Source organism: Etheostoma spectabile, chromosome 8 (genome assembly GCF_008692095.1).
Source record: "Etheostoma spectabile isolate EspeVRDwgs_2016 chromosome 8, UIUC_Espe_1.0, whole genome shotgun sequence".
Taxonomy (NCBI): Eukaryota; Metazoa; Chordata; class Actinopteri; order Perciformes; family Percidae; genus Etheostoma; species Etheostoma spectabile.
The window spans coordinates 15,203,692-15,218,392 of NC_045740.1; the positions used below are offsets into that span (position 1 = coordinate 15,203,692).

Consider the following 14,701-nt stretch of genomic DNA (forward strand, 5'->3'; position numbering starts at 1 on the left):
GGGTACATTTGGAAGTCTTACTTAAGATAACGTCACATAAGGCTTAAACTAACGTAACGCAAGCTAATGTTACGTAAGCTAAGATAATGCAAGACAACATAACACAAGCTAATTTAACGCATGTGCTTAATTGACAAAAGTTCAACACATATGGATGAAGAAAATACTTAAAATACCAACTTGTTGATCAATTTTGTTAATTCTATATAAAGCCAGACATTGGAGGCCTGTTGTGTCTCCAGACACAACAGGCCATTATCTCAAAGAGTCTAAATGCAGTGCATTCCACAGATAACACAGGCATGAGCTACTTATTTTAGGTTGGGTTATGTTCTGCCAAGCTTACACTCAGCTAAACTACGACGTCACTAAACATAGACTTACACTGAGAACCAAGAATAATGTCATAACCAGCAAAATTTAAACAAAAAAAGCCATAACATTACAATTCAAAATGTGTTTGACACACCTTCCATATGTTTGTAAGTAGTCTTCCCAAAGGACACGGTGATTGCAAACATTTCCGTTTTCTAAGCAAAAAGGGTATCACCATGTCCAAAGAAACTTATCGAAATACTCCTCTATAAATAACTTATCTGTTGGCTGTTTTGCCAAATTTGACACACTAATACATTGTTTTGTTGTGCTACCGCCATCCTCGTACGTTGGGAGCTTTGCCAGATGTGGCATATGAAGCCATACTTTGGTGACAAAATAAGTGTTTTGAATATACAGAGATTGATAAGATAAGATAAGAGAAGATCACAATTACAATCTTTTGCAACTGATAATAATTCAAAGTGATCACAGCTGATTTTCCCTATGGATGAAACACTAAACTTTTAAACCTGCAGAGGGGTAAGTGTCTGACTGAGACTACCTATCATGTTGACACAATTCTTGAAAGAAGCTAACGTGCTCTGAAAACATGTAACATACTGTAATCTTACAACACTGGCAAGGTATTTGATTTGCTCTCAGAAAAATTACACTTTTAAAATTCCATAGAAGATTTAGATGATTTGGATTTCAATTTATGAAGACAAATCCACTGTGCAAATACATGCAATCTACTTTGAACTAAGTTCAAACTTAACATTTTATATTTTTTGTCCCTGTATACTCAAGGACATATGAGTCCTGTATTTAAATAGCAGCTGCACCAGCTTAAAACGTTCCCTCTGCCCAGATTCAGGTCTTCAGCGGTAGTCTGTCAAAAATAATGCATCTTTTAGATTTCACCTCAATCATTTCTAACACTCAGTCAAACACAGTGGAACCACCACTGAAATCACTGAGAGCTACAATCCCACTCAGATTCTACTTATGAGTTTTGTTTGGTCAGGCAATAAAAAAACAGAACACTGTATTGACGTTTGACTCAGCCTGCATCAAAAAGTAGGGCTGTACATTTTCCATTAATGAAAAACAGCACCGGATTCTGCAGCAGCGCCACTGTAGCAGTGTGGCTAATGACAGAAAAACAATGCCAGTTGACATGTCTCAGGGGGATGGTGATGGTGACAGGGGCTTCAGGAGCGTCCCAGGTTTGAGTAAGAAATAAATGTGTGGGAGGGTGCAGAGGAAGCACCCTTCAAGTTTCCATATATTTTACTACAAAATAGTAGCTATAGGAGGAAGGAGATTGAAATAGTTGAGAAATAAGTGGGGAAAATGGCAAGGGGAAATGTGGGAGACGGATTCTGTGTAAATCAGGTAACAACACAGCACTGTACGAACACCCCTGTTACATTAACAGCCCTCCAAATATAGCATTTATTATTATATTACATGTATTAATATGTATTATATTTTCCCAACATGAGAGGTTCAGGTTACTTTTACAGCACAAGGCAGTGGGAAAAAGGGGACTGAGTGAGAACGAATAGCTGTGGATGCGGGCAGGGGCCCATAGAAAATGCCCTTCTACAAGGCCCAGAATTTTTTTGCTACACTCCTGGGAAAAAAGGGGACTGAGTACCCAGGGCCCTCATGTCAGGAGGCCCCAAAAAGATGCTAGAATAGCTGTGGGTCCGGTTAGGGGCCAATAGAAAATGCCTTTCTACAGGACCCAGAATCTTTTTTCTACACTCCTGGTACAGGGTAGGGAGGAGAGAAGTGCAGAGTCTTGCTTTATTAAACTTCAGAAAGGTGAACAAACTCTATGTAGTCATAGTAGTTTTTGGACGGCCTGTAATTGTTAGCACTACAATAAGCCACACTGCTTACAACTTAAATATTTAATAAGATGTCTCTTTCTGGGGCATCCTGGTGGCTTATTTTTCCAAGATATCTAAGACCATTTAATCGCAACATACTTTGCCATCCATACTCTCTCCCTCTTTATTTTTTCACAACTCTTCACTGTCTCAATGCCTCACAAATACACATAAGTTTGCTGAAAATAGCTCATCTGTGGGGTCATTATTTAAGCCACTGGTCAATCATTTGAGCTAAATGATGTTCATACTTTTACCAGGTTAATTCTGCCTGGTTTGATCACATTTCCATCCAACACTAACTTTAAATAACTTCATGTGACAATGTCAAGTCTTCAACTTTATTATCTTGCACCAAGTTGTGAAAACACATGAATGCACAGATGACAACTAACACAAAATGTGACAAACATGTACTGCATTGATGCAGTGCTTTACAATTTATAACAAAATAACAGCAAAGTGGATTCAGTTCTAGGTCTTTTAATTGCTATGGGAATAAAATGTGCTGTGTACAGTATATTGACAAGTGGTCAATATGAGCCACCTTTCCAGTTTCTTTGCAATAATTTGCTGGGTGGGTTGAGATGTAAACACTAAATAAAAGGAAAGATGGATCAATTAGATTTTTTTAAAAATCACCAAAAGTTTCATGGCTGAAATAGTTCTACTGTCAATACTTTTGTGACATGAAAGTGTTAGAAAGTTAACACCGGTGGCTGCGCTGGGAAAGAACTAGAATGCTTCCTTAATGGATCATTTAAGCCTTCCTAACTTTAAAAATCCATTTGGGAGAGGGAGAGAGAGGGTTATCGTTCAGGCTCTCTCACCAGTCTCTACAGAGAAGATGGACTTGCTTGACATGTGAAATGGCTTCCTCAACAGTGTACCTGACAGCAGAACCACAGTTTTGCTCCATTGTACGTCTGTCACTCATACTGCACCCATCCACTGATACCCAGGACTTACACTGGATCTCAAGGCGCAAGCAGGAACATCTTGTTTTTCTTTCTTACAGAAGCAAATGTTGTCTTTCTTTTTAATGCAGCAATCAGCCGAGCAGTAGACTTTACTGCAAGCTGAAAAAAACATCAACTAGAAAAGTAATTTTCCAGCATGTGTGCCATTTAAAATCCCACCAGTAGTCTCAGCCCCAACAATAGCATACTGTAACAGGCTTTTTCAGACACACATAACTATTCTTAGCAGTGCATACAGTAAACACACCAAAACGTTTACTAGAAATTAGAACTGTTTTGGTGTTGTCTGGCATTCCATAATTGCCCAGTTGTCTCTGTATCCACTGGTTTGGGAGATGAAAACTTGAAGTCCTTCCCAACACACTCCTGACAGGACTGAATGAGAAGATTCCCTTGTAAGGCCAAAAACTGTGCAATCTATTCGGGTCTGGGAGCATTCTTTCCTTTGACAAAATAATATGGAAGTTAAATCCTCTGCCCTTACGGGGTTTCTAAGCAACCTGCGCTCATGCAGATGAGAAAGGGGTCAGGTTGCACACACACACACACACACACACACACTCGTTACTGCAAATATGGTCGAAAATCCACCATCCTGTTGAATTTCACACTTATAAAAGTGGATAGGTCGTTGATGATAGCAAGTTACACTTCAGCTTCTCATTCCTCAGACACCACAGGAGCATGAGACACATTTTCCCCCACACAAGATTAAATTCAGCTGCATAAATAACTATATTGCTTCACCACAAGTCTGCTAAAGTGAACACACTGTTGTCTTGGTACTTTATGATCAGCTATAAAAGTACCCGTAGTTCTCATTTTGAAGGGAAAAAAAGATAGCAGCAACATACCTCCTGAGAGCTCAAATAGCCCCAACGTCATGCCAAGAGAAATATCCAAATGCATTTTGAGCTTCCCAGTTCCATTGATAGTTAGCTGGATAAGTAATGGGGGGGGAATCAGCCTGGGATGAGACAGCATCTAGAGCTAACAAAAGGTTTTGGAGCGGAGCTCAGAAAACTTTGGGAGCAACTCCAACAGTTCGAAGAGACTATAACTGGATCCTGGCTCAGTCTGGTTCAGTGAAGGGGATCGTGTGGGTACCTGACACCTGTGCAGTGACGGCCAGCAAAACATCAGGAGCTGCTTAATAATGAATGAGCTAGGCCTGCAGATAGGCACACACACACACATACGCACACACACACACATACATACACCACATGGCGACTAGGGAGCCACTCTGACATAATTGGACACAGGCTTACAGCGTGGTCAGGTAAAAGTAGGGTATATGGCCATAATCAGTAAGAGCAACTTGACACATGTTGCTAACAAAGTACTGTGTCATCACCCTGCAGCACTCCACAATTTACACACAGCGGGCCTCAAGTGCATTTGGGGCTAGTTTATACACAGACAGATTCCGTCGTAAAACTTCTACTACTTTTTTCACTATGTTTTAGTGGCATTAAAACCAAAAGAGACCTGTCTGACAACATCAAGTGGGACTGAAAGTCTGAAAGATCATTCAGTTACAACATAGTGTGGTGTTCAAAATAACAGGAATGACGGGTGTTGTTATGTATGACTTAGGCTGAATCCCATTCCTTCCCCTTACCCCTTCCCCTTACCCCTTCCCCTACCTTTTGCGCGTTCACGCGGCACCTAGTGCCGGTCCAATACGTATTACGAGCTAGGGGTAGGGCATAGATCAAGGGCTGTATACCCCTACGGATCTAGTGTGGACGCGACCTCACTAGAAAACACACAGGCAGTGTGTGGCTGCTGCATCGACCAGAGAGACACATGAATGTAAGTACTTTCAGCTTTAAATAATTGATTAAAAAGTTACGACAGTCTTGTTTTGTGGTCTATGCAGTCCTGTACATGTGTACCCATGTTCCTAACTGAAACTTTTTAAAAATCGCTAGCTTGCAATGCTAACGCTAATCGCTAACGCTAATCGCTAACGCTAATCGCTAACGCTAACGTTGAACAGTCCCACATATTTCTGCCTTGAATGGACTGTATAGATCGCATAGATTGTATAGCTAGATATATATTAACGGTCTATGATACATCGCTACGTGCTTAACATATACGCCCTGTCTCACACGAGGACACAGGAGGACACAGCGCTGATCCAGTTGGCTGCAAACGCAGACGTTCCTAATTCATATGTTCATGTTGTACCCATTCATATTGCTTGGTAGCCTACTATTATTGTAATAATATTTAATTAATTCCTGTTCATTGTTCATGCACTTGTTATTGTTGTTGGTTTTGATATGGGACACTGATGATATGTGAGGGGGGGGGGGGGGGTTACTGGCCAAAAGGCTCCAGACTGGTCTGGAATATCAGAGCACTGTGCTACAACAGTGTGTTTTGTGTAGTTTGTTTGTGTCTTGTGTGTATTTTTTTAGTTTTACACATATATGCCTTTTATTGTGTGCGACATGTTATTTATGGTTCTAATAGTTGACAATGGTTCTGTACATTATTTTATGTAACGTTTTTGCCTGTTATGTTCAATTTATCACCAATAAAGACAGATTTTGTCAACAAAATGTTTTTGTGAACATCAATGACATTCAAAACGGTGATAACTGAACAGATATACACACACCATGTATACAGGGTGTATATGTATGTTATGTACACATGATGCATGTGTATACACATTTGTATTGCAAACAACCTAAGTACTACACAGATAAGTACTCTGCACTACCAAAGTGAACCTAAAATAACTATAAAATATATACACTGTTGTCCAAACCCACACATCAACAACGAGACGCCATCTTGGAGGTTTGTGTCAATACTGCATGGTGATGTCACCAGTGGTGTCCCAATTCATAGGGGTATGTTTTCACCCCTTACCCCTACCCCTTGGTTCAAGCCAATGGCCAAGGGGTAGGGGTAAGGGGAAGGAATGGGATTCAGCCTTAACCTCAACCACACCCACCTAATCGAATACGATTAGGTGAGATGCAGTCCTCGTGGCAAAGAAGAGGGGAAAACCCAATGAGAGTCGAGTAGCAGCTAGCTCCAAGCAACAAAAGGAGGAACCACTTTTCTCCCATGAAACATCAGCTGAGTCACCTCGGAGCCAAAAAAAACATGAACAAACACTGAGGTTGAGTAGAACTGATGAAGGCCCCTTGATGAGTGCAAAAACATGTGAGTAGGGGAATATCAGACACCAGTCTGATATTTTTGTTGAAGAGGTTGTCTTTATGTATTTTGACGTAAAGTATGTTAACATATGTTCCAGGGTATTTTAGTTTCTTTGTTTTCTTAGGTCCTTTTTTATTTTTGCTAAACGTCTTTATTTTAACACCTCTCATACTCATTTGGGATTTAATACTCAGCAATAAAGAACTGTATCTTCAGCAAAAAAGCATGTGACATATATACTATATATATAGCATTTACATATTTTTGTGTCTGTTTCTGCATTTATTTGTGTTAATGTTCAATATGTTTGTTTATGCATGCACCAAAAGACCAAGGCAAATTCCAACTGTAACTTACAGTGGCAATAAACGCTTTTCTGATTATGATTCATGGTAGGGCCAAAGCTTTTTTCCAGCAACGCCTTAAACATTGTGGCCCAAAGTTTTAAAGTAAGTGATAAATTCTTTGGGAATCCTCTTCCAGGTTGGATTTCAGGCAAGTGGCCAAAGCAGTCCTTTGAAGAAGATTCCCGACAGCAGCAGGAGTTCTCAACCCTCAGCATTATTGCCTGATTTTCTCCTGTCAATCATGCGGAGAATGACGCCACTGGCATTTATGTCACGCAGCTCCTTCAGTTAGACGGAGTGCCTTGGATATGGCACTGGCCCAGTTACGGCCCATCTTTACATGTCAGCTCGACCAGGCCACTACTTAAACATAGAAGTCAACCACGAGTCATATGCACAATTTATAGCCAGCTGTCTGTCAATCCATCTCCGCCCACGGGCACCTACGATGTAAATTAATGACCTCATAGCCAACAGCTGTACCATAAATACACTTTGAACATATACAAGGTTTAGACACCACATTTGGGCCTATGAGTGACTTGATATTAGGGGCCACACACAAAAATGGTTGAGAAAAAGACAGGGAGGGGCCGAGGAAGTAATAGCAGCAGTTCCTTGAGAGTCAACTCTACAGCTGTTTGACATTTGGAGGTGGGAGTAAATTAGGTGGGCTGGGTGTGTTTGTGTGTGGATTTAGGGGAGAAGGGAAGAGTAAGATTCAGGGGTGGAGGATAGGTCCACTGCCCAGATCTAAGCCGAGGAACACAGGCACCACTTTAGGGCAGGGTGGAATTTTTGGGTGGAACTGTTATTCCACAACTGAACTAAAGGTACACGCAGGGAAAATGAGACACACATGGGGTCAATGTGATAAGTAAATATCAGCCGCAAAAATCGCAAGGTATGCAGGAAAAGCTCCATATGTGCCCACACATGGCACTTCAAAAGGCCATTTCAGTGCTATTTTTTCCCACTTTGGGCACAAAAAGTAAACACATGTGAGAGTTTTCTGGGTAATTAGATCTTGCCATGTCTCATTTGAGATATACAGAATATTCTCAGAAAGAAATACTCGAAAAGTGAGGTATGCATCATTTGAAAGGTGCAACACCTACTAGGACAGAATAATTGCTGTCATTGAACCATGGTCTTACGAACCATTTGAGTTTTATTGAGTTTCTTTAAGTTTCACAAAAACAATTGAGTGAAAATTAAAGGAAATGTGCAGTGAGAAGAAAAAAACAAATGGGGTCTGTTTACAATGCCAAGAAAATTGACATTTTCAGAAAAAATGCTAAGAATTTTCTCGATTCAGCTTTTAAACCTGAGGATTTGCTGCTTTTTTTCCTTTTTGATGTCTTTGTAAATCACATCTTTGGATTTTGAACTTCTGGTCGGACGAAACTAGCAATTTGAAGATGTCACCATGGAAACATTGATGCAAATTTGCATTATTTCTCTACGTTTTGACATTTCTTAGCCATGAAAAAATCGATTTATCAAAAAAAAATCTGCAAATGAATCAGTAACGAAAATCATTGTGCGCTGCAGCTAGGATTATAAGGTCATTATAAAACAAGTTTAATTATTTGTGTATCCATAAACTTTTTCACAAGTTAAGCCCATACATTTGATTGACAGTTCTCGACATCATAATGATATCATTCCAGAAAAGTCTGTTGAAATGATAGCATTTTGATGTGATATTTCCAAACGCCTCCTGTGAGCTGCTACTTCTGCTATAAAGCGGTAAGAGCCAGTAGTAGTGAGGGTACAGCGGTTACCCAAACCAAAAATGACAGCACTAGAGAGAAAGTTACTCCTCAAGACTCCCTAGGGTGCCCTCAACGGCACCAAGACGTCTTCATAAGGAGGAGGAAGTGGTGACCTTTCTATCCTCTGCAAACCATAAGCAAACAAAAGCACACATATTTTAGCACGTATCATTACTGAAGCCTCCATTTCCTCTCATGATCTCCCCAATGAACAATAACAAGGGCCACAGAGCAAACAGAGTAAACACCATCACAGATGAACAGACTGAAGCCCAGCAATGACCTCCCTGCAATTAGCAGATGGAGATAGGAAGAAAAGAAGACAGCAGGAGGTCAATGCATGGGAAGCTCCAAGCCGACGCTCTAATTCAACCAGTCGGATATTGATTTATCTCCCATCCTTTGGCCCCAGAGTGGCTGCCATATTGGGCCCACCTACGCAAAAATGTATACTAGCACTCTCTTAATTGAGTCCCTACTTTGAAGAGAGAGCCTCCTCTGAGTCATGAATTTTATCGCAGTGATGTGTCAACAGTCACCAGAGTCATCCATTGACATGGGACGCATGTGCGTCGTCCACATTTTGTGATGTAAGAAACACGAAAGTGGGGCTTTCTCATTCTCGCTTCATCCTGTGGTCCAACAGTATCATTGAAGGCGGTTTGGGTTCCAGCCTGTTCTTCATACTTACTACAACACTTTGCCGATTTGCGGTAAATATTTATTATCATAATATTTCATTTCTTGGACAAACGATTGCATCAATCAACAGCAGGAGGTTTTGTGGACATACTTTCTTTGACCATAGTTGTTTGGAAGACATAAAAACTGTCTCTTTGATTAATGTTGGAGACAGGCAGCTGGCTCCATGCGGAGGAAAATGTTGTCTGTACTACCCATGAGGTCAAAGGTCAGCAACTCAACGGTAGCAGCCTGAGCCACTGTAGTTGTAACCATGCAAGGGTAGAAATGTACTACATCACAGGAGTACTAGCTTGTGTGTCTTTTCTCAATAGCTTCGAAGTGCTGAAGAAACTTGCACAGCAGTGTCTTAAAATGGCACCAATAGTCAGAGGCTGCAAACCTGTTAACCTGACGCGTCACATGGTTTGTTAACAAAGACTCGTGTTAGAAGCTGTCACTGAAAACTGTTTGGGAAAGGGCAGACAATCTCAATAAAATACCTGGCAGGTGAACCGTCTGTCTATTTGAACCGTCGTTGCTATAACAAACACACACCACTCGCCCGTGGCTGCCAGTGGCTCCTCATTGGACACTGATTGGTAAGCAAGTTCAGACACAAATCCATTGCTATTGGCTGGAGCCTGACAAGATTAATTTTTTTTCCGTGAAATGTGATTGCGCGATTCTAGTAGTGATATGCTGTGCACGGATGTATTTACTTTGTAGAAATCATGTTTTGAGCCTGCAAATTGTTTTATAACAAAGTGTGTAAGTGTGATGTATGCTTCTGCATTTTATCAACGCCATTGCTATGCACGTAGGTACGTGGACATCCCAACCCTTTGCCAGACCTAACTGTAGCCTGAAGTCTCAAAAAATGCAACGTCGCCGCAACCCACGTTGCTTGGCTGTGGCTTGTTAGCGTTGCACTTCCCCTTACTCATTTCCGGTTTCTCCTTCTTCATTAAAAATATTGAATCAAGGAGAGGGTCAACTTTTCCTGCTTCCGATTTTTCATCGCGGTCAGAAAATACAAGGGAGACACTTTGCTTCTCTCACTAGGTCTCTCGAGTCGGTCCATGCTCCGAAGCGAATCCCTGTCACTCTCTCACTCACTCTACCGCACACTCCCCTGCATGCACACATGCCGGCTCTGCAATGCTAGAACGACGCAGACAACAGCGCCCAAGTGTAAACGCAGAAGCATCAATTCCGCTTTAGTATGAGAGAGAAATGAGAGAGAGAGAGAGACAAGATCTCCCGCTGGCTTCTTATATTCAGATGTGACTGTGTATCTGTCAGTATTCAACCATTTTGCATTGTCTTATACATGAATATTACATTAAGTTCGTGCATTTTAAATATCGTTCAAGTGAATTGGAGAACTGACTGCGTTTATACAATGCTTTCATATCAAAGCACCTCTCATTCACACACACCTATCGTTGGCAGCCAATGTAGCTGATGTGTGGAGACAACTAGGGTTCAGTGTCTTGCTCAAGGACACTTCAACAAGTAGACAGGAGGAGGGGAAATAAAACCACCATCCTGCTCTACTGCAGCGCCGTAACCACAGCCTTCCATACCTCTATGACACAAACCAGGACACCTTGGAGGCTTACAGCTGTCAGATCAAAGCAAATGTCCTCAAAGTTACAAGGCCACTTTTTTATACCAACATTTAGGCTAACAACTAAGTACACTAGGTCACACTTTTATGATGGTATATGGCATGTACTTATATAGTTATATTTAATTATTTAATTATATACAATAAATTATATGTTTCCATTTAACAATAGTATTCGGACTGTAGGTAGATTTTGAAATTGAAGCAAAAAGGTTAAAAGAAAAGAAGTGTAATGCTGTTGTTTTCCTTGCCGAAAACGCAATAAATGGGCATCTGGATCGAAACCATCGGAGGACAGGCTGAGCTGTGTGAGAAATAGCTTGTGGGGAACACCAGACTCGTGGGAGGAGGAACAAAATGATCTTACTACAACAAGGCCACACAGAGACAAAATGATGAGATGATGAAATAGCAAAAGACAAAGAAAGAAACTACCTCATCCGAAAGAAAGGAGCTACTAATGGAGAAGGACTGACAGCTCCTGTTATTATAGGACTAACTATACGGGTTTGGCTTTTATCTTTGATGAGGGAAAGAAATGTTCACGTTGAGCATGAAGCCAATTTAGTGTGAGCACGCTAGTTTGAATATCCAATGCTTTGGCACTGGCTCCTTAAAACCAGACATGTGTGGAGCCACTTCATGTTTCCAACTTTAGCTGTGGTCGCAAAGTTCAGTCACACCCTCAGTGATACTGCAGTCTCTAGGCTCTCTCTTAATGTCTCAGACAATGACCATAGGGGTGAGACCATGGCAAAATGGGGAAAGAATTACAATGAAAACCCTAAGATTCTCCGCCCTTAGAGAGAAAACCTAATTAAACAGTGTGACAGCACAGTGGCGGCCACACCTGCGTGTGCGGTTCATGTTAGCCATGCTACGCCCTCCTCAGCTGTTCACCAGGCGGGCCGGAGGAGAATGCACGGCAGAGAGGAACTGAGCTTCCACATTTATCCCTAACCAGTCTTTCATGATTAGATAGAAGTGCTAAACAGATGTTTACGGGAAGTGGCAGTCGTAGCTTGTCATCTGCTGATGCAAAATTAGCCGTTAAAAGCAGTTTGGAGCATGGAGCTCTTTTTCTGTACCACTTATGCTAAGCTATCATTTGCTATAAATGCAGCAATCAAATTGTCTTACAAAGGATATTTTTATACCAAAAGGACACCAGTTACATTTTAAAACTTGTTTAATGCAATCAGTCACCAGATGCAAGACTCACTAATGTGTCAGGCAAGAGAAAGGCCAAATACTAAGAACAGAGCAAGACAGTGAAGGTGTTTTCAGCTACTTCTCTATGTATTTTTGTATTTTTGGCAACTTCAACGTCCTGTCCTCAGAGGACCGAACACAACAGTCATTCCTCCTTAAAGACTCCAAAACTCCTTACTGATATGTCAAAGAGCTCTCTGGAATGTTCCACTGGAAAATGAGCAGTTGCAGGACAATCCCGCAGACTTCAATTGTAGATGAAATTAACAATTAGCATTATAATATGACTGCAGCCCCCCCCCCCAAAAAGGAAACAAGACTAGAAAGACCAGCGTGGATTGGTGGCTCTCTGAGGCTGGACTTAGGCACAGTGGAGGTAAACGCTAACATCAGCATGCTCACAATGACAATGCAAAACATGCTTATACCAGGCATAATGTCTACCATGTTCCCCATCTTATTTTAGTGTGATAGCACGAGGATAGTTATTTCAATCAATGATAGTTGCTGAAATACTTCTAACAAAAATACAGGAACCAGAAGAAGTTCATGTAGCTAATTACCCTGCTTTGTGGGTTTTTGTTTGTCATATAATTTTATAGTGACAACACGATTTATATGGCTACAGAAATATTTCTGGTGCTGGCAACATATTTGCGGTTCAGTTCATGTTACCAGTCAGAGCTCTTGCACATTTTTCCACTCATGCATTTACACTGAGCACACAGGTGATGACCGTTAAAGTTGAGTGAGTAAAGTTTCACTGGACAATTGATGGGTAGAAAAGAAGGGAAATACACACAGAGAGAGAAACATAATGACACACCTATCTTGTAATCTCTAATTCTCTCTCTCTCTCTCTCTCTCTCTCTCTCTCTCTCTCTCTCTCTCTCTCATTTCTTTACGACCACATCCCACACACACACAGAAGCCAGTAGTGAAGACATGCGGTAGCTGCGTCCTCATCATGACCGTTGGCCTCACTGTAATCTTTGTTGTTTTCCAGTCTCAGCTTCCACCACTCCCACACAAACCAGCTCGACCTACCGTGGCGTTCAGCTCCAGCATGACTCGTAACAAAAACACTGAGCAGTATCCCGAATGGACTCTTCATATTTATCTTGATAGCATCCATAGGCAAGTGCAAGTTCCCACAAAAAGAGATGCTAAGTGAAACGTAATGTATGTGTGATCTAAAATGTAAATGTTTAGGATACATAGTCAGGTGTAAAAGTTGGTCAGTAAGATTGGGCATCTGAACGAATATAATTTGTTGATTGCTTGGTACGTTGGGCTGTATTTTATCCCAAAATGTACCTCTAATCTGATAATTTTTGCCAGTATAATGCCAATATAATGCATTACCTTTTCAATTGCATGACTCTTAACCATCGTGTTGGCCTTGGGTTGTTTCCAAGGTTTTCTTTATATCAGAAATATGGGAGGTGGTGACAAAACATTGGGGAAAAAAAGCATAAAAAAATTAGAAAATGTGACAAAAACTACAAAAAAAACACTGGAAGTAAGCATCAAAAACTTTGGAAAAATCAGCTAAAATGTCAAAAAAAAAAAGTGACACAACGTCAACAAAAGGAACAAGACAAAAAAAATTGAAAAAACACACTTTTTTTTGACAAGCGACAAAACATTAAGATGGGGACAACAAAAGTGTTTTTTTGTATGTTGAGAGAAAGACAACACAAGGGTTAACACACCATTACATTTTAAATTTTGAAATAGGGTTCAGTTGATTCACTCATGACTTTGTGATGTTTTTGTGTGCTTCATCTGACTTTTTGGCAAGGATGATGTTGTAAAATCAAAAAATCAAAAGCATTTTGAATTTTACAGATATCTGTCTCCAGAGTGGTTCACATAACCTTTATGTTTTGTGAGAATCTGGGCTTCCAGATGATCAATACCACCGCCCTTTTAAATCAGAAGCTTTTAAGTTAGACTGCTTCTGGCATCTTTAGAAAAGTTTTAAGGTTTCTGTGATTTAAAAAAAAAGCATAGTTGGACAGTGGTCAAAAACACTTTTATGAGAAAAAGGGCTTTGTCATCAGTTAAGTTACCACCCATTTAAATGCGGGAGTTTGACATCTGTGAAAGCACCTTGCATAACAATTGCATTGCCAATTGGAAAGTACTCTCTTGTAATGTCAATCAAGTGGACAACTGCATTGCTGTTTAAGATATTTGGAGTTTTCCATTTAAATCAGGTGCTACATGCTGCACAAGTCATGCTTATTAAGTTATCTGACACACTATATTATCTACGATTTCTGAAAATGTAAACAAAAATGGCTTTAAAGTTTCTCTCTGTAGTTGAGATTAGACTGAAGTGGATACCAAACTCACCCTGGTCAGTGACTGAAAAGTTAAGTGTTCCCAGGAAGGTTCATAGTTACAGAGGTTCTTGTCTTCTTCACTGCAAAATGTCTGTCACTGTCCTCGCTTTCACTCACTCTAACTCTGTCTCACTCTGTCTCGCTCTGTCTCCCGTCTTGGAGCCCAGCTGGGCCAACCACCACCAAAGCCTGCTGGAGTGGGACTGCTCAGAGACTAAACGTGACTGGGCTTAAAGGTTTTTCTTGAGGAGAAAAAGCCCACATCCCACTGTCAGTCAAGCAGCTGAGCATAGTTTCATCTGGGCCGCCAT

General features: G+C 40.8%; 1 protein-coding gene across 1 annotated transcript in view; it reads right to left on the minus strand.

Moving 5' to 3' along the window:
* Positions 1 to 14,701, minus strand: part of insc (INSC spindle orientation adaptor protein) — a 54,090-nt gene extending 39,389 nt beyond the window's left edge. The window contains exon 1 of the mRNA XM_032522679.1: positions 14,401 to 14,701. The gene's annotated coding sequence lies outside the window, so the exon portion shown is untranslated. The remainder of the gene's footprint in view (positions 1 to 14,400) is intronic.